Genomic DNA, 18,243 nt, shown 5'->3' on the forward strand with positions numbered 1-18,243 from the left:
CTAACTTAATTTGAATAGGAAGATTATTCTTGTTGTTGGATTAGGTTGTAAGCAATGTCACCAATGTCTTTTAGAACCTTCTAAAGATTTCTTCTTTCATCTGCAGAATTTGAGGCATTACAACCAAAAGAAGAATGGTTAAAGGTTCAGATAAGTTATAATGCCCCAAACAATTTGATTATTAGAAAATTTGGGAATGAAATTGATATAAAAGGCATCTCATTTTATCCAAATTCTTCTAAGAAGGGATAATATAAAATTGTTGACATTACTTTCATTATCAAGCACTTTTGGGGAATTCAAAAACCACATATTAAACAAATTATTATTATACATTTTAGCTTCCAAAATACCAAGGTGTTTAAGATTGAATTTTCGGATAAGGTTCCTGCAATTAAGAACCTTGTCCAAGCCATTAAAACCTCTAATAATCTAAAAGGCCAAATAAGGGTAATTATTATTATTTTAAGGATTGGGTGTTCATTTTCGTATCCTTTGCTAATGAAAGAGCTTTTGTAGATATAAGTTGGCTGTTATTTAGGTTATCATGAGAATTAAAAATGCTTTGGATGGTGGCTTCCATGTTAGGATTTAACATGGAAAATATATTTGGATTCATGACAAGAACATGGGTATTATATAATAAAGGGTTAGAAGAGAGGGGTGATCAAATGTAAGTCAGTTTAAATTTTTTAGTGTTTGGAGATTTTTAGTAGTGGGGTATTTTGGAGGTGATTCCACTACGAAGTTATCTATGCTATTATGGATTGTTTTAAGGTAGGGTGAAAATTGAAATATGTTATATTAGCACGTGTCTTTGGATGCCTTTTTAGTAGGTTATGAGATAGAATTAATATTGAATGTTCTCAGCCTCCTGATTCTACTTTCATTAGGGAATATTATTGTGTGGTTCATAAAAGGGGTTTATGGGTAGAATTTTAAAGGGTGAAATAAAAATACGCAACCGCTATAAGGAGACATCTTCTAGATATACTAAACTAAAAGAGCTTGGGTTTTATTAATAATGGAGATGGAAATTTCATTAGGGAGTGGGCATTTTTTTTTTAATTTGAATACAAACCCTAGTGAAGGTCAATCTTATTTTTGCTATTACAAGGGAATCAACTGCTAGAGGTGGGCCAATAGAGCTCACAATTTTGGAAAAAAACTAGTAACATTTTAGGAGGAATAGGGATGGTCATGAATCTTAACCCAAAGCGCAATAAAGGAAAATTCCTCATGCTTAAATCTAAACTACAGTGATCACTTTTATAAAAAAATGAATTGCTTCCCATAAAAGGTCTAGGGACCTCCTAATCATGTCATATTGTAATCATCAGGGGAGGAGAGTTTAAATTGGAAGAAACCTTTATAATATGAGAGCAATGATAGATTATGTAATAACACAAAAGTGCAAAATGAATTTATTTGAAAAATATTATAATTATGAAGTAGAGTGCTAGGGTGCTAGGCCACTAACAATATTTTATTATAAATATCCCTGCCTCTCCGAACTACATCCCTCACTTGGTTGCTTAGCCAAGAAGAAATTAGATGAGGTGAAAAAAAAAGAAAGGAGATAAAGGTCATTGGGTCAAATTTGTCTATCATTTCTATTATAAATTTTATCCAATTCATTGTAAGTAATTGTCTACTTACTTTTCTTTTTGATAATTTTGATTTCTACAAAATTTATCTCTCCTAAATCTTCCTAAAATGCATTATATCATGATTTTATAAGCTTTCACCATATAATTTTTTATATGTTATAGATTTGATCATTATGAATAATATGATATGATTTTATTCCATTTTCACTGATTAAATATGTGTATAAGAATTTATATATATAATCATTAGGAAAACAGACAAACAAAAAATAGGTTGAAAAGTGTTATACTATAATTTGACATGATAAGACTATAAGGTAATATGTATTGAAATGATTGATATGATTGAGTTATACAAGAATGTTTATTATTAGCCTGAATATGATATGATGTATTGATTGATATCATATATATGATATGATATCCTCAAGATTCACTTTGTCTACTAATGGGAGTCGATGGATGGGAGTCAAAAGAAGTTGGAGATTGATTGGAAGTTATTAGGAGTCATGGTGATTGATTCACATGATTCAAAGGGAGTTATAAGGATTACACTTATTGGAAGTCATAAAGGGTGATTAATTGAGAGTTATAAGTGCATGAGCTTTTTAAGATACCCTAAATATACTATTTTCTGAATATTTGAATATTATTACTGATCGATATTAATAATTTATAGATATTAATATTATAAACACTAATTATTGTTCTAGTTACTATTACTTATTAATTTTGTTATTATTATGATTGTCACTAACAATACTGATGTTGTTACTTGTACTAAATAGTGTTATTGATATTATGACTAGAACTGTCATATTGATGTGAATAAATCCTATTCCTTTGATCCATCTTGAATATCTTCCTTAGAAAAAATGAACCATCGAGTCTAATGGAGGAACATAGCTGATGAGTATGAGTAAGGAGTTAGAGTTAAGATTATTTTTATATAAGTGGGATTTTCAATGTTTTTAGTACTAAGTAGCTATGAGGAGTAAAGGGAATGTTTTGGTTTTGGTTTTAGATTAGGGGAGGGAAGTAATGGGTGGATAAAGACCCTTGATAATAACATCTTGTAAAGAGAGGTAGGGTTATCTTTGTTGAAAGAGCTTAGCAATGATGCATGATGCGAAGAGGAAGGGGATTTCATGGAGGGAAATGAGGGCTAGCCTCTAGTACGACATGAGAGAGAGGAGAAGAATATCCAAGTAATGGGGTAAAGGGGAAAAGGGAGACTACGGTTTCTAAACAATCTCCTATGTTAGAAAACTCATCAAAATTTTTATTAATGAAGATAAAAAAGGTAAATGATATCATAATATAAATAAAGGCATTATAATTTAGAAGATGATAATTTGAAGAAAATGGAAGCTATGAGTGTGGAGGCCATGAAGCCGTAATAAAGCTTCTCTTCTTACTCATTCTTCTTGAATTTCTCTTGTATTCAAAACGATTAAAGAATGTGTGACAATGGCTATTGTTCACTCTCCTCTCTTAATCTCTCCTGAAGGTGGCATCCACGCGAGTAAAGGTGGAGGGAACTTCAGCTCTCTCACAAATGGTTACTGCCAAGATATGTAGGTGAGAGGCAACACAATAAAATGTTTATGAGAAGAATGCTTACACCATACACTCAACCATTAGATTGATGGAAAGCATGTTATGTTGTTGCCAACTTATCTTTACCACATAACCATTAAAAATTTTAATGAGATTATATGAGCACTCTAGCATCATTAGATCAATCCAATGAGGACACAAGCCCTAAATGCCCCTATTATGAGTGTGCCCTTAATAATAACTAAAATATAATATTATAATTCAAATTTTAAAAGAGGATAAAACATAAATTTATTACTTAAAAAATCCTAAATTCAAATATTTACATAATTTCATGTTAACCACAAAGAAAGGTAACAGAGATTAAGTCATAAAAAATTGTAAAAAAAAAAAAAAAAATCAATCTGATGCATATCTCATTGGTAAATACAATCTGATTCGACATAATGTCTAAGGTCCAATAAAAATAATAATCCGATGTATCTAAAAATTAGATTTTATTTGGGATAATTTTTTTACTGTTTAATAAAATTATTTTTTAATATAATTTTTTTAATTTAAATTTTTAATACTAAAAATTTATTGTAAAAAATAGTAAAAATAATTGTCTAAGTTCAACTATACAAAAATTAATGCAACGTCTCGATCATGATTGTTAATACAATTTGTTTTTTTTAGATTTCTTGCGACAACAGACTCTGCACCGAACCTCATAATTGGATCCTCGTCAATCAACTCAGAATAATTACAGGTCAGCTGACGTTGACACTGAATTTAAAATAATTAATTATATATACAAAATATGAATTGATACGTCATCAAAAAATTATCTTGATTGGGCATGAATCTCAATGCAAAATCAAGATGAAACTTCTGAAATTAAAATTTGGACTATCCAAACTCCGATCTTAGCAAACTTATAGTCGAACTGAACCTCTCGGAAATACGAACCCAACTACACCATATTCGACTCAATCTGAATCCAAATCAAGGACCATTAGCGATGTTGGAAGGTTCAAACCATAATTTGGGTTAGCAAATGGTTTCCAAACATGACGTGCTTATAGTCGAATCGAGCAGCTTGACGAGACAAATCCAACAAGCCTAAGATCGTTGAATTCCAATATCATTAAGGCCTTCAAATGTCTGACGAACAGTGTATGATCAAGGGATTCCATATCGGCCGTACATCCAACCACTCCCCATTTACCCTTGATCTCTCGCCTATTTGCGGGTCATGCCACTCCAGAAATCTATAAATATATCCCTCCTCCTCTTGAAGGGGGATCCAAGCAAGAAGAGAAGAAGGAAGAACAGAAGGAAGAAGCTCCTCCTCGGCCACTATCGGACTTCCGCCGGACCACCACTTGAGGCCCTCACCTCCGCCGGACCACCGCCTGACGTCGTTGCTCCGCCGAACCACCACTTGAGGCCCTCACCTCCACCGGACCACCACTTGAGGCCCTCACCTCCACTGGACCACCACTGACGCCGTTGCTCTATCGAACCACCACTTGAGGACCACACCTCCGCCGGACCACCACTTGACGTCATTACTCCTCCGGACCACCACTTGAGGCCCTCACCTCCGCTGGACCACCACCTTATGTCATTGCTCTGCCAAACCACTTCTTGAGGCCCTCACCTCCGCCGGACCACCACTTGAGGCCCTCACCTCTGCCGGACGACCACCTGACGTCGTTGCTTTGCCGAACCACCGTTTTAGGCCCTCACCTACGCCGGACCACCACCTGACGCCGTTGCTCCGTTGAACCACCACTTGAGGCCCTCACCTCCGTCGGACCACCGCTTGATGTCGTTGCTCCGCCGCACCACCACTTGAGGCCCTCACATCCTCCGAACCGCCACTTGAGGCCCTGTGCTCCACCAGGACACCACTTGAGGCCCAAACTTCTGCTCGGCCACCACTTGACGCCCAGAGTTCTACCAGAGTACCACCCTACTACAACTGTCTTTCTAACCATAGTCTCCTGCTGACTACGGTCCTTCTGACCTCCGTCGCCTACTATAGTCCTTCAAACCTCCATTAACAGACAGCATCCTTTCTGACCCCGGTCTCCTGCCAACTACGGTTCTTTTGACCTCCGCCGCCTACTATGGTCCTTCCGACCTCCATCAATAGATAAAGGTCTTTCTGACCCCGATCTTCTGCCGACTACGATCCTTCTGACCTCTATCGCTTACTATGGTCCTTCCGGCCTCCATCACCAGACAATGGTCTTTTCGACCTCCATCCTATCGACTATGGTCGTGTCGACAAAATAAACACATCTATTGTAACTCCCACCATGTAATACACTCTATATGATGTACATTTGTGACATCAAGCTAAGGCCTTCTCCCAAGGAAGGGCCTCATTTGTAATCGACTACAAATACTAGTTGACTCATTCAAACTGGGCAAGGCCCCGTGGTTTTTCCCCTTTTTCAGGGATTTCCATGTAAAAACTCTGGTGTCACTTATGAACGATACATCCTCTCTTATCTGCTTGTGTGCTGGATCTTTGTACAATGCTAAGACGTTAAACTATATATTTCTCTACTGCTGCGAATATTTCAGGACGCAACATGAATAAATATTTTTCATTAATAATTTCTATTCAATCATAATAAAAATTATATAAATTTAAATATATATGAAATTATGGGTAATTTTTATATACCAATAATGTCTTATTTAATATGAAGTAGGCCTCCAAGGTTGGGTAATATATCACATCCTCTTCATAATTATTTTTCTCATCCATTTACTAATGAAGTATTTTGATCATTAATTGAAAAAAATTAAAAAACATAACTCTCTGTCGCTGTCTAAACTTAAGATATTTTGTTTGGATAGAACTTGAGAACTGAATTAAAAGAGAATTATATTATAACTGAAATGCCTTTTGGTTATTTTCATTTGTTGTGTAATATATTTTAAATAAATGTATTTCAGAATTTTAATTATTTTGGTTGCATGTGTTTTGAATATAATATAATTCATTGATGAATTTGAAATTGGCCTCTAGTTAATTTTTGAGTATTTGAAAATTATTAGATTTGATTGATATATTGTAAATTCATTACCATTACAGCCGCAAGCTGTCTCCGACCCTCACATGCACCACTGAACACTTCTTGCCACAAAACATTGTAGTCGTGGCTGTCATTCGCTGCTGCCTCCATTGTTGCTCGTCACAGTCCCTACAATTCCCCAACACCCGCCCTGGCCTACCAGCTTCATAAGCCATTTGCCCTAGCTACTGCTTACCAGCCACCACTATTAGTGAGCTTTATATTGTATTCATTTATTTCAAATAAACAAAATCACTTGCATTTATTTTAAAATGAGGCAAATAACTTTATATATGTCAAATGGACTGCATTATTTTTATATTATATTTCATTTTAATATGCATTCTTTTTTAAAAAAGTTGCCTTGGCATTTTTTATTTCCCGTTCAATTTAAAATGAATAAAATTATAAATTTTAATCTAAATAAATATTTAAATAAATGTACATTAAAAATAGAATAAATTTGAAACCAACTTAAATAAGGGATTAGAATTATTTATTTAGTTATTTATTTATTTATCTATACTCTAACTATATATGTATATATATAAAACAGATTAAAATAATGTAAAATCCTTATTAAAAAATAGCTAATTTGAAACTCCGATAGTATAAAATTAATAATTAATTGATCTCATTGTATGAATCAATACAACAACAACAAGCCTTTATCCCACTATGTGAGCTTGGCTACATGAATCCTTTTTTCTCCATTGTGTCTTGTTAAGGGGCAAATTCTCATCAATCTAATAAAGAAAGGTAATTTCTAATATTTTCTAACAAAGTCTTTTTAGGTCTACCTCTAGATTTCTTAGTATAAGTTAAATCTAATACATCTACTATTCTAACCGGGTCATCAGAAGGCCACCATTTTATGTGACCAAACCATCTAAGGTGACTCTCTAATATTATCTTCCACTAGAGCTACTCAAACCTTTTCATATATATGCTATTTTCGTATCCGCTTTAAGATTAAAGCCACTCATCCACCTGAGCATTCTCATCTCTGCAACACTTAATTTAATATTGTGCTTCTCTTTTAATGCATGTTTCCAATAATTTAAGTATCTTTATATTCTTTTTTAATACACTTTATCTTTTTTGGAAAAAATAAGAGTGATGCATAGCCGTATTGATGCAAGATTCAGCATTAAACTTGAACCAAAGCCTATCAATTATATGGGTAAATTTCTTTATAAACTCTAGGACTATCATAACAATGGTACTATCTTTCCTTATATTATTTATTGTTGATAGATGGTGGTGAATCAAAGTGCTATGATGAAAAAATACAATTTGACGATTCAAAGAATAGGGAAGTTTGAGTGCCCAAATTGTGAAAAGAAATGGCACTTATGGAAGGACTGTAATGTTCCAAAGAAATTTGGTGGTGGAAGTTAAGATAAAAATCATTTTACAAATATTTCTACAGAAGAATTTTTAAAGTGATTCGCCGATTTTGAATTTTGGGTAGTAGATCTTGGTGCCTCATTTAATGCAACTCCAAATTATTGAATTGCAAGAGCAAGACCTAGTGTTTTGATGATTACAAATATTATTGGTGTAATTATTTACTTATGCTTGCTTCTTTTTTGTGTTACAAAAAATTTCATGTACAACATACACCAAACTAGCTAGATTAATGAAGCAGACTTAAAATAGTCTAGTCTTAAAGTTAATTCAATTTGTATTAAAATTTTGTACTTTTTCTCCATTTCCTTGAGTCATTTTTATAATTAGGTGTATGTTGGTTAAAAAATGAGCACACACTCACAAGGGGTATGAAAATTGAATATTTGAAAGTTTCTATTAAATCATATTATGTGATCCCAATCATATTGTATGATAGGTTAAATCAGAAATTAATTCCAGTATATAGATTGTATTATGCGACCTTTAATCATACAAGACAATCAACTATTTTGATAAACCCCATCATCGAATCTATATTAGCAAAATTAGATAAATTTAAAATTTAAACTTTGTTCATCCTAGGCAATGTCTTATTTGATATAACCAATCGTATTGTGCAACTTATAACGTACATGACGATATGTGATGGTAATTGAACAAATCAGATAGTATGATTCAAGTATTATATTGCATGATCAGAAGCATTAAATTTAAAATTAGAGTTTTATTTAAATAACCCACTTTATTTAATTAACATAAGACCTACCCTAAGGGTTTATGTTGAGTAGGTCAAGATGTTTCTCTATAGAGAGAGAGAGAGAGAGCGTAAGAGAGGGAAAGGGTCTCACTCATTGCTTTTAATAGAGTGTTCAAATCACTTGGGAGAGACAGGAGGTGAGGTTGAGGGTCTTGAGGGTTTCATGGGGTGTGAGGGAATCATATGGTTATTTATATCAGCCTGCACCTTGACACTTTTGTGCTTTGGCTACGGAGCTCTTAGAGAAGAGATCTAGGAAAGAGTCATTAGACGAAAGACTTACTAGCCAAGGAGGCTATGAGTAGGGTATCTATGCAGTTATGAGGAGTAGAAGGAGGGAGCACCATCTCCACCATAAGAGAAGAAATTAGAGGGATTAACATCTCAGTCATGTGAGGAGTGGTAGGGAACGTCAACTCCACCGTGAGGGGAAGCTGAAAGAAGGAGATTTTTGGGGGAAAAAAGAGTTTATAAATGTCATTCTCCACCTGATAAGAGAGAATGACTTCTCTGCCTAGCTGAGTGTTAAAGGAGGATGATATAGTACAATACCCAAAGAGAAGGATCTTTTGGGAGTGGACTATAATAACCAGTGCTTTAAAAATCGGACCGGACCGGCCAGTTCGACAGGTTCAACCGTGAACCGGTCACAAGGCCGGTCCAGTTCAGCCCTAAAACCGGTTCTGCAAAGAACCGAACTGAACCGGTCAGAACCGCCGGTTCAACCAGCGAACCGGTCCAGTTATTTTTGAACCGGCCGGTTCAAATCTCACAAATTTTAAGTATTTTTTTTTTAATAAATAAATTAATATATATTAAAAACATTTAATTAAAGTTATGTACATTTTATATAATAAGTACTTTTATCCTCGAAGCATCATGAAACATCTTCACATGACCTCCCCATGTGCTCTCTTTGTGCAAGGAATCTAAATATACTATATAAACAATAGTAAGAAAGTGTTTCTAAGGGATGTGGGACTAAAGAAAAGAGATGAGGAGTGTATGAGTTCATAGCATATATAATGGATATAAAACCTATTTTTAAACAGATTTTTTAATTAATTATTTTTTATGTGAGTGATAATTATTTATTAGTTAATAATAAAAATTTATTTATTTATACATAATAAAAAATAATTTATCATTAATAATTTTATTTATTTATTAATGATTTTAGATATAAATTTATAAAATAACTTTTGTATACAATATATCATAAACATGTAAAATATATTTAATCATATAATATAAAATAAGAATAATTTATATTAAATTTATAAACTTATGTTAGAATTAAATTTATATTAAATATGTAACATAAATTAATAATAATATATATTAAATTATATGGTTATATATAAATTAAATTTAAAATTTGAAAAATATTCAAATTTAAAATTATCATATTTTTTTGAGTGTAAATTCTTATAATTATGATATTTAATTTTTTTTTACTTTTATGTGAGATTTTAAAATAATTATTTTACTTAATTATATAAGTTTTTATGTTTCATAGTTTTTTTTTAATTTAATTTTTTATCTCATACTTTGAATTATAACATTATTTTTATCTTAATTGTATTAAATTTAAATAATACTTATTATTTATCACGTCATCCGGTTCGACCCTGGTTAGATCGGTCGAACCGTGAACCTCTCCTTGTTCTGGTTCGTTGTCCGGTCCAGTTTTCAAAACCTTGATAATAACCCAAATTCCATATTTAAAAAATTTGCTCTACAAGCACTATGATACACAAGTGTTGAGCTCTCAAATTTTTGGACAAAATGGGTGTGTGTTGTGGCGTTGGGGTGGCTCCATCATGGCATTGGGTCTCAAATGAAGATATTTTAAGATATTCTAAAAGATTCTCTGAGAGCATTATATAGCTAGGAATTTGAGTGTTCTGATGCTAATTTAGAATGATGGATATTAAATATTAAATATTAAAATATCTTATCCAATTATTTCTAATCCATCTATCCTCATTTGATTTGCCTTACCATGGAAGAAAAGAAATGATGAGAAGAGAATGGAGAGAGGAGAGAAGAGATCATGCTTTTTGGGGCTTATTTGCCCATCGCTTATAATAACAAAATTTAATTTGATCATTGTAAGTAACCTCTACTCTACATCTATTTTTAATGATTCTGAGTTTGGTATATTTCTCTCTCCTAAATTGATAAAAATATGATCTCTCTTATTTTAGTGAACTTTCACCATTTAACTTTTGATATGTGGAAAATGATGTCATTTTGAGTATTTTGACTGGTTTATATTGAGGTTTAATTAAATGTTTAAGCTTATATGTATTGTCATTATATTGAGTAAGGAAATTTATGAACAAGATGATCATGTGTTATTGTACTAAATATGGATATGAGATACATGACATGCATATGATTACTTTCCATTTAGAATAACATGCATTATGGCATATTAATGAGCATTCTAGATAAATCTATATGTTATGATAATTGCATATGTTGTGTGTAGGGTATTTGTTATTATGATATGAGGTACATATAAGAACATGTAAAATAAATGAATTAATATACTATATGATACATATGAGATTGATACTGATATGAATGATATGATTGATGATAGACTTATAATTAGTATGATTGATAAGATTGATGAATGATATATAATTGATGAGAGGCTGATAAATAATATGTGATAAAGATGGTAGATATGATAAATAAGAGATTTAATCTATGATAGATGACCAATGATATATATGATAGAAAAGAAAAATGATAAATATAATCAATGATAAATAACACATAAGATTGATGACCAGTGATATATGTGATAGATTGATGATAGTATGATCAATAAACTAATTATAAATGTGACTCATAAGATTGATAACTGATAAGACTAATGATATGTAAGATATTATATAAAGTGATTGATTAATTGATGATATAATTAATTGATGAGAATGGATGATTAATTATCATGTCTCATATGCATTGAATTAAAAGGGTATTGATTTGAACATATGATATATAATGAGGATATGATTGATAAATATATATGACAAGACTATGAATTATATGAATACATTATATTGTTCATATTGACTTCCCATAATTTTATATTTACCATTTCTATTTTATGCATTAATTTTGGTTATAGATAATAGTTACTTGCTGGGCTATGTGCACATTATGCAGTTTTTACATATTTTGGGTAAGGGTAAAAATCTTGTGGAGTGAGGACGATCTAGAAAGATGGCTTAGGTTTTCTTTCTTCATCTATGAGTCTTTTATTCTTTTACAGCATGATATATTTTGGTTGAATATCATCGCTATTGTATATGTTATTTTAGGTTGGATCAATATGTAAATATTGGATTAATAGTAGTTCTTTTTTATTTTCTATTGTTTATATAAATGAAATTAAATTAGCAAGCACTTATTGATATATAGAAGATAAAAATATGTAATTATTTTAATTTAGGTCTTGAGACCTTATAAAATGGTATCAGAGCAATGATTATTGGAAAATTTTAATTATAAGTAGAGCCATAGGATTAATTATGAGAGGAGGTAAAAATGGGGTTGTATTTTACATTAATGAACAATTGTTGCACACATTCTATTAGATCGTATTCATGAACATATGTTGTATACATGTAATCATGAACATATGTTGTATACATAAGTGAATCTATATTATATTTTAAAGATTTGTTTAATTGATCAGGTAAAAGTAGATGGAGCCAAAGAGGATTTTTTTTTTTATTGAATAAGATGCAGGAGAAGCTTCAATTACACCTAAGGGTGTATTAAAGTTTGTTTATATGGTTTCATAGATGTCTCATGATAGATGAAGTAGTATGAATATAGAACTTCAAAAAAAAACCTCTACCATTCAGTATAATGGGTGACTGCAGTATGAAAAAGACTAATAAGATTATGAAAGCATCCACTCAAAGTAACCCATAATGTGTATGGTGTAAGAGAAGACATGCAGAACAATGCTATAGAATTACAGGGTAATTCTTCGTGTGTGGTAGCTATCTAATACCTCCAGGTTTAGTGTGCAGTTCAACTCGGTCTAACCCAACTAAAAGTCAAGCAATCTATTGAATTTTGTATTTGAACTCTTTCACATGTGCTTAAGAATGATTTGTATGCATGAAAAAAGGTCTATATGTACTTTGGAGCAGTTTCTAAAGCCTAAATACATGTTTGTGAAATCTAAAATTTTCCTCTATAGCCCAAATGCTTGAATAGTGGTGCCTTAATGCTGTGAGTTCGAGATTTTTAAAAATAAACTAGCACCATAATGCAGGAATAGTGGCACCCCAGAATTGGAACAGTGGTGCCTCGGTGCTTGAATAGTGGCACCCCAGCGCTAGGCAACTTTTTACGTTTAAAATATCTTTTTTTTTCACAACAAACACATTCATTTTATGCTAGATAGTTGGAAAATAAAGGAGAAAAATTTTAGAGAGAGGAGGAGGATTTGGGCCACTTCGTGTCATTTTTAACTATTGGCCCAATTTTAAAGGTTATTCGTATCGTGGTACATCATTTCGTGCCTATCTCAGTTTCCAAAAAATGAAGTTTTTCTTCTTTTTTTTAATTAAATTTATATTTTTGTTACCTAAAATGAAGATAACTTTATACCAATAAAATTTGACTGTATAACATTTTATATGTCATAGAGATAGAGATTTTGAATATTTTGATTTTTTTTAGAAATTTTACACCAGTTATTTTGAACTGTGCACATTTTTAATTTAATAGAAAATAATCTTAAACTTAGTAAGTAGTGTTATAGTATGATTAAAGAACTAAAATAGTGTTATGCATGATTACTGATAATTTGGTGAAATTCAGAAGTAATATATCATTGCTTAGTAGTGTGTTATGTTGCCTATCATCATAGTAAATTAGGAAATTTTACATCGAGTTCTTTTATGCTTAGTTTTTATACTGCAATGACTCATGTGCGATATTAAATGAATTATATGAGTTTTGATGTGAAAAAAAAAAATCTAATGGGAGATGCAAGAGGTCAGAATCCTTTGAATTCTATCTGCTACATGGAATCTGAAACTAGATGAATTCTGTTTATTGGGAGTCATAAGGGGAAAAATCATGGATTTTGTCTAAAAGCTGAGGAAATCTATTTGATTGGAGTTATAAGGGGCCATAATCTATTATTCTATCAAAAGAGGAGAACTTTTATTATATTTTGTTCTATGCAATAAAATTCATATGAAAATTTTGTTTAATTAATTTCTCTGTATTATTATTAATTAAATCTTTAGATAGTTGATATGCTATTATTTTTTGCTGAATATAGTGAATTATTATATTGTATATAACAAAATTAGAAAATTTTAATATAAAGAAATATTTAGAAATTTAGATTAGTATTTTTAGTCTACTAAGTTCTTTTAGCTCACCATTATTTCCTTGTTATTTTTAGGGTCTTGGAAAGGTAAAGAGCTTATTAAATAATAGTTTTAATAATATGATCTGAGTGTATATGTTTTTTTTTTCTTTTAATTTTTTATATAGTAATGGCTAGTTTTTATTACTCTATTTTATAACTTTTGTTTATTGCTATTCATTATGATTATATATGTATTTTTTTTATAATTGAAAAACAATTTAGATAAGTTTATTTTCAGTACTGAATATTATTAAGAACTTTTTTGTTTTATTTTATTTTTAAAGCAATTTGAAAGAATATTTTTAAAAACTTTTCAAAACTTAGATCTTAGGGTTTGTGGGTTATAACTCAACACAATAGGATATATTAAGTCTGTGGTTCTTATCATGTTAGGTAATAACAAACCTTTTTTGGAATCAGAGTAATAGTTTTGGAAAGCGACCATCAAACAAAATTATAGGAATTGATATGTCAAGTGAGATCGTTTTGGGTCTATTTGGGCAGTCATATTGTTTATCTTCATGTGTAAGTATATCTAGATTTGATAGATGGACAAAGTGCTATTCAGACAACTTCTGTATATAGTATTACTCTAATAGTTAGTTCTAATATAGTTTTGTAATTTGCTAGTCTGATAGCCTAGATGATGGGTGAGGTGTAGAGTAGAGTTCTTACTATTAAACCTGATGAAGTAGATCAACATATGCAAATATTTTTAAGATTGAATTCTCAAAGATTTGAGGGTGGTGTTGAGCCCAAAACATTAGAGAACTAGTTGAGAATATTGAAGAAGAAATTTGATGGTATGCAGTGTCCTTTTCAGAGAAAGGTGTCATTAATAAATTTTTTGTTAGATTGTGAATCATAGTGCTCATGGATGGGTTAGAAGGAGGAGAAAATTTAGGAGAGATTAAACATTTTGATCAACTGAGAGGATGTTATGTTGTGCTTCAAGCTTGGTATGTTCCACATTTTATATGATAATAGATGTAGGGGACTTTTCCTAGGCTAGTTTAGGGGATCAAGACTATGATATAATATGAGGTAGAGTTTATTACTATATCCAGTTATTCTTTGTAGTTAGTCAGCACTCTAAAGGAGAAGTGCCAAAGATTTTTAGGAGACTATGAGACAGTTTGAGACAGTCACTTATTCCATTTCATATTTCTAACTTCTTTAAGTTGGTGGAGCAAGCCTAATTGATTAAGAATGATTTGATAGAAACTCAATAGTGTTGGACTGATAATAGAAAGTCTTTTAGCAGTGAGACTATTAGTAGTGGATTTTCCAAGGAAAATAGTATATTTGGACTTAGATAGTCTAGGAGAGGCAGATAAGATGTATCTATAATAATATTTATAGTGATAGTGTGGATAGTTCTGGTTTTATTAGTGGATTGCTTATATTTCGTAGTGGCGACAGATGCACTCTAGGCAGTATTACAGAAAGGTGGGATAGAGTTTTTGATGTGGAATGGTGGGACACATAATAGCTGAGTGTCCACAAGTAGGAATGAATCAATGAATTTAGCCTAAGTTTGAGAATTTTTTTAGGCCTGTACTGAGACCAAGGATAATTCCAATTTGTACCTTTTTTTAGGGATCGTCTGGTAGAGGTTGTGAATTTGGTTCTATAACAAGCTCTATAATAGATAGTACGTTTAAAGGTCAAAAAGAGTTTGGTAGTTATGTTTTGACTCAATAGGAGGCTCGAGATGCTCTATATACTATGACATATATGGCTTACATTATTGATTAACCATGTAATATTTTATTTAATTTTGGAGTCAATCATTTGTTTATTTACTAGCGTTATTTTGATTTGCTACACTTGCCTTCAATTTTATTACCTTTTTCCTTATATATTAGTTTATCGACTATAAATGGTATGATAGCTAGTAGAGTCTATTTTTATGATATTAAAATATATTATTGGAAATAGAAATTTATTTTCATTTTGTTTCTTATTTTCAAGTTTGATGTTATTTGTGGTATAGATTGGTTGAGTTTGCATGATACTCAAATTGATTATTTGAAAACAAGTCACCTTATTTCAGGGTAGTGAGAGTTTTTTATTTCAGGGGTTAGAGCTTTTTCATTATGCATGAAATCTACTATGAAATTAAATAGATTGTGGATGAAGGGTTGCTTGGTATTTATGGCATCAATTTATGATAGTAGAATGAATCCTAGTTTGAATTCTGATATCTCAATACTGCATGAATTTCAATATATTTTTTCTATGGAGTTATTTTTCTCTGAATAGAGATATTCAGTTTTGCATTGATGTGTTTTCGGGTACATCCCTTATATTTAAGCTATGTATAGAATGACATATAAGGAACTTTAAGAATTGAAGGTACAAATTTAAGAGTTAGTTGAGAATGAATTTTTCCATCCTAGCATGTCTCCATGGGGAGCATTTTTTTTCATAAGAAAAATGATGGCTTTATGTATATGTGTACTGATTGCAGAGAGTTGAAATAAGTTTCTATCAAGAATAAGTATCATCTACCACGAATTGATGATCTATTTGATCAACTTACTATATTTTTCATATTTTTTAAAGATTGATTTGAGAATTAGATATTATCAAGTGAAGTTGAGAGAAGCTGATGTGATGAAGACTACTTTCAGTAATAGATATTAACATTATGAGTTCTTAGTCATATTTTTAGGATGACTAATGCACCAGTAGCATTTATGGATTTGATGAACAAAGTGTTCAGAGAGTATTTGGACAAATTTATGATTATCTTTATAAATGAAATTCAAGTTTATTCTCCTTAAGAAGGATTTTATTATGCATTTGAGGATAGTTCTAAAGATATCAATAGAATTAGTTATATGCAAAAAAAAATTCACGTGTGTGTTTTAATTAAAAGTATCTCATTTATAGGAGATATAGTCGGTAGTGTTAGTAGTTTGTCGACCCTTAGAAGATTTGGGCCTAATTAATTAGCTGAGCCATAATAATGTATCTGATGTATGTAGCTTTCTAGGCATTACCAACTATTATAGAAAATTTGTGAAGGAATTCTCTTAGAATTTTGCACCTCTAATAAGACTAACTCAAAGGTTAGTAGTTTTTATTTGGACATCTGATTATGAGGATAGCTTTCAGAGATTGAGATTAAAGGATTGTCTAACTTCTATTCCAGTTCTGACACTTCTATCTAGTATGGAAGGCTTCAAGGTATTCAGTAATGCTTCTTTAAAAAGATTGAGATGTGTTTTAATGCAGCTCAAAAAAGTTAAAGCTTATGCTTTAAGGTAGTTAAAGCCACATGAGCAAAATTATCTGACGCATAATTTAAAACTTACTATTATTATTCTTTCTCTGAAGATCTAGAGATACTATCTGTGCGGAGTCATGTGTGAGATCTTGAATGAGCATTAGAGTCTAAAATATATATTTACTCAAAAAGATCAAAATTTGAGGAAAAGAAGATGGCTTGAGTTGATCAAGGATTATAATTTGATTATTTAATATCAGTCTAGTAAGGCTAATATGGTGGTATAAGCTATACGGAATAAATTTTCTTAAATATCTTATATTTGAATTACTTATGATAAACATTTTATTCAAGGCATGGAGAAGCTTCAATTAGAGGGAATTTCTTCTGTTGATCAAAACTCTAGTGGAATTCTAGCTTAGATTATTATTTAGCCATCTTTGAAGGAAAGGACTAAGGAGACTTAGAAGTTAGATACAAAATATCTAAAGTTAATTGATTTGATCAAATCTGATAAGAAATCAACAGGTTTGGCAGGGAAGGAAAATTGAGTCCAAGGTATGTTGGACCTTTTGAAGTTGTTGGAAGGATTGGAAAGCCTACTTACAAGTTCTAGTTTCTTAATCATATAACTGATATTCAGTGTGTTTCACGTGTCACTTCAAATTAAGAAAATATATATCTGACTCTAAAAGTGAACATTTATTTGAAAAATTCAAGGTACATCCAAATTTAAGATATAGAGAAGAACCATAATGAATTTTAGCTTATGATGTTAGAGGTTAACAATAGTTAAAGTCTAGTGGAAGAATAGAACTAAATAAAAGGCTACTTGGGAGAAGGAATCTGAGATGAAGCAATTGTATCCCTTTTTTTATGATTTGAATTTAGAAATATCAAGGATAATATTTTTTTATGTGATGGCAGAATTGTAACTCCTCTAGCTTCAGTGTGTAATTCAACCTAGTCTAACCTAACAAGAAGTCAGGCAATATATTAAAATTTTATGTTTGAACTATTTTGCATATGCCTGAGAATGATCTATGTACATGAATAAGGTCTGCATGTTTCTGTAGCGAGTTCCAAGGGTTTGAATGCATGTATGAGAAATCTAGAAATTTTTCATGGAGTTCCTTGGCACTTGAAAAATGCCTTCCCAGTGCTCAAAT

This window comes from Dendrobium catenatum, unplaced genomic scaffold (assembly GCF_001605985.2).
Source record: "Dendrobium catenatum unplaced genomic scaffold, ASM160598v2 fragScaff_scaffold_819, whole genome shotgun sequence".
NCBI classification, from domain to species: Eukaryota; Viridiplantae; Streptophyta; class Magnoliopsida; order Asparagales; family Orchidaceae; genus Dendrobium; species Dendrobium catenatum.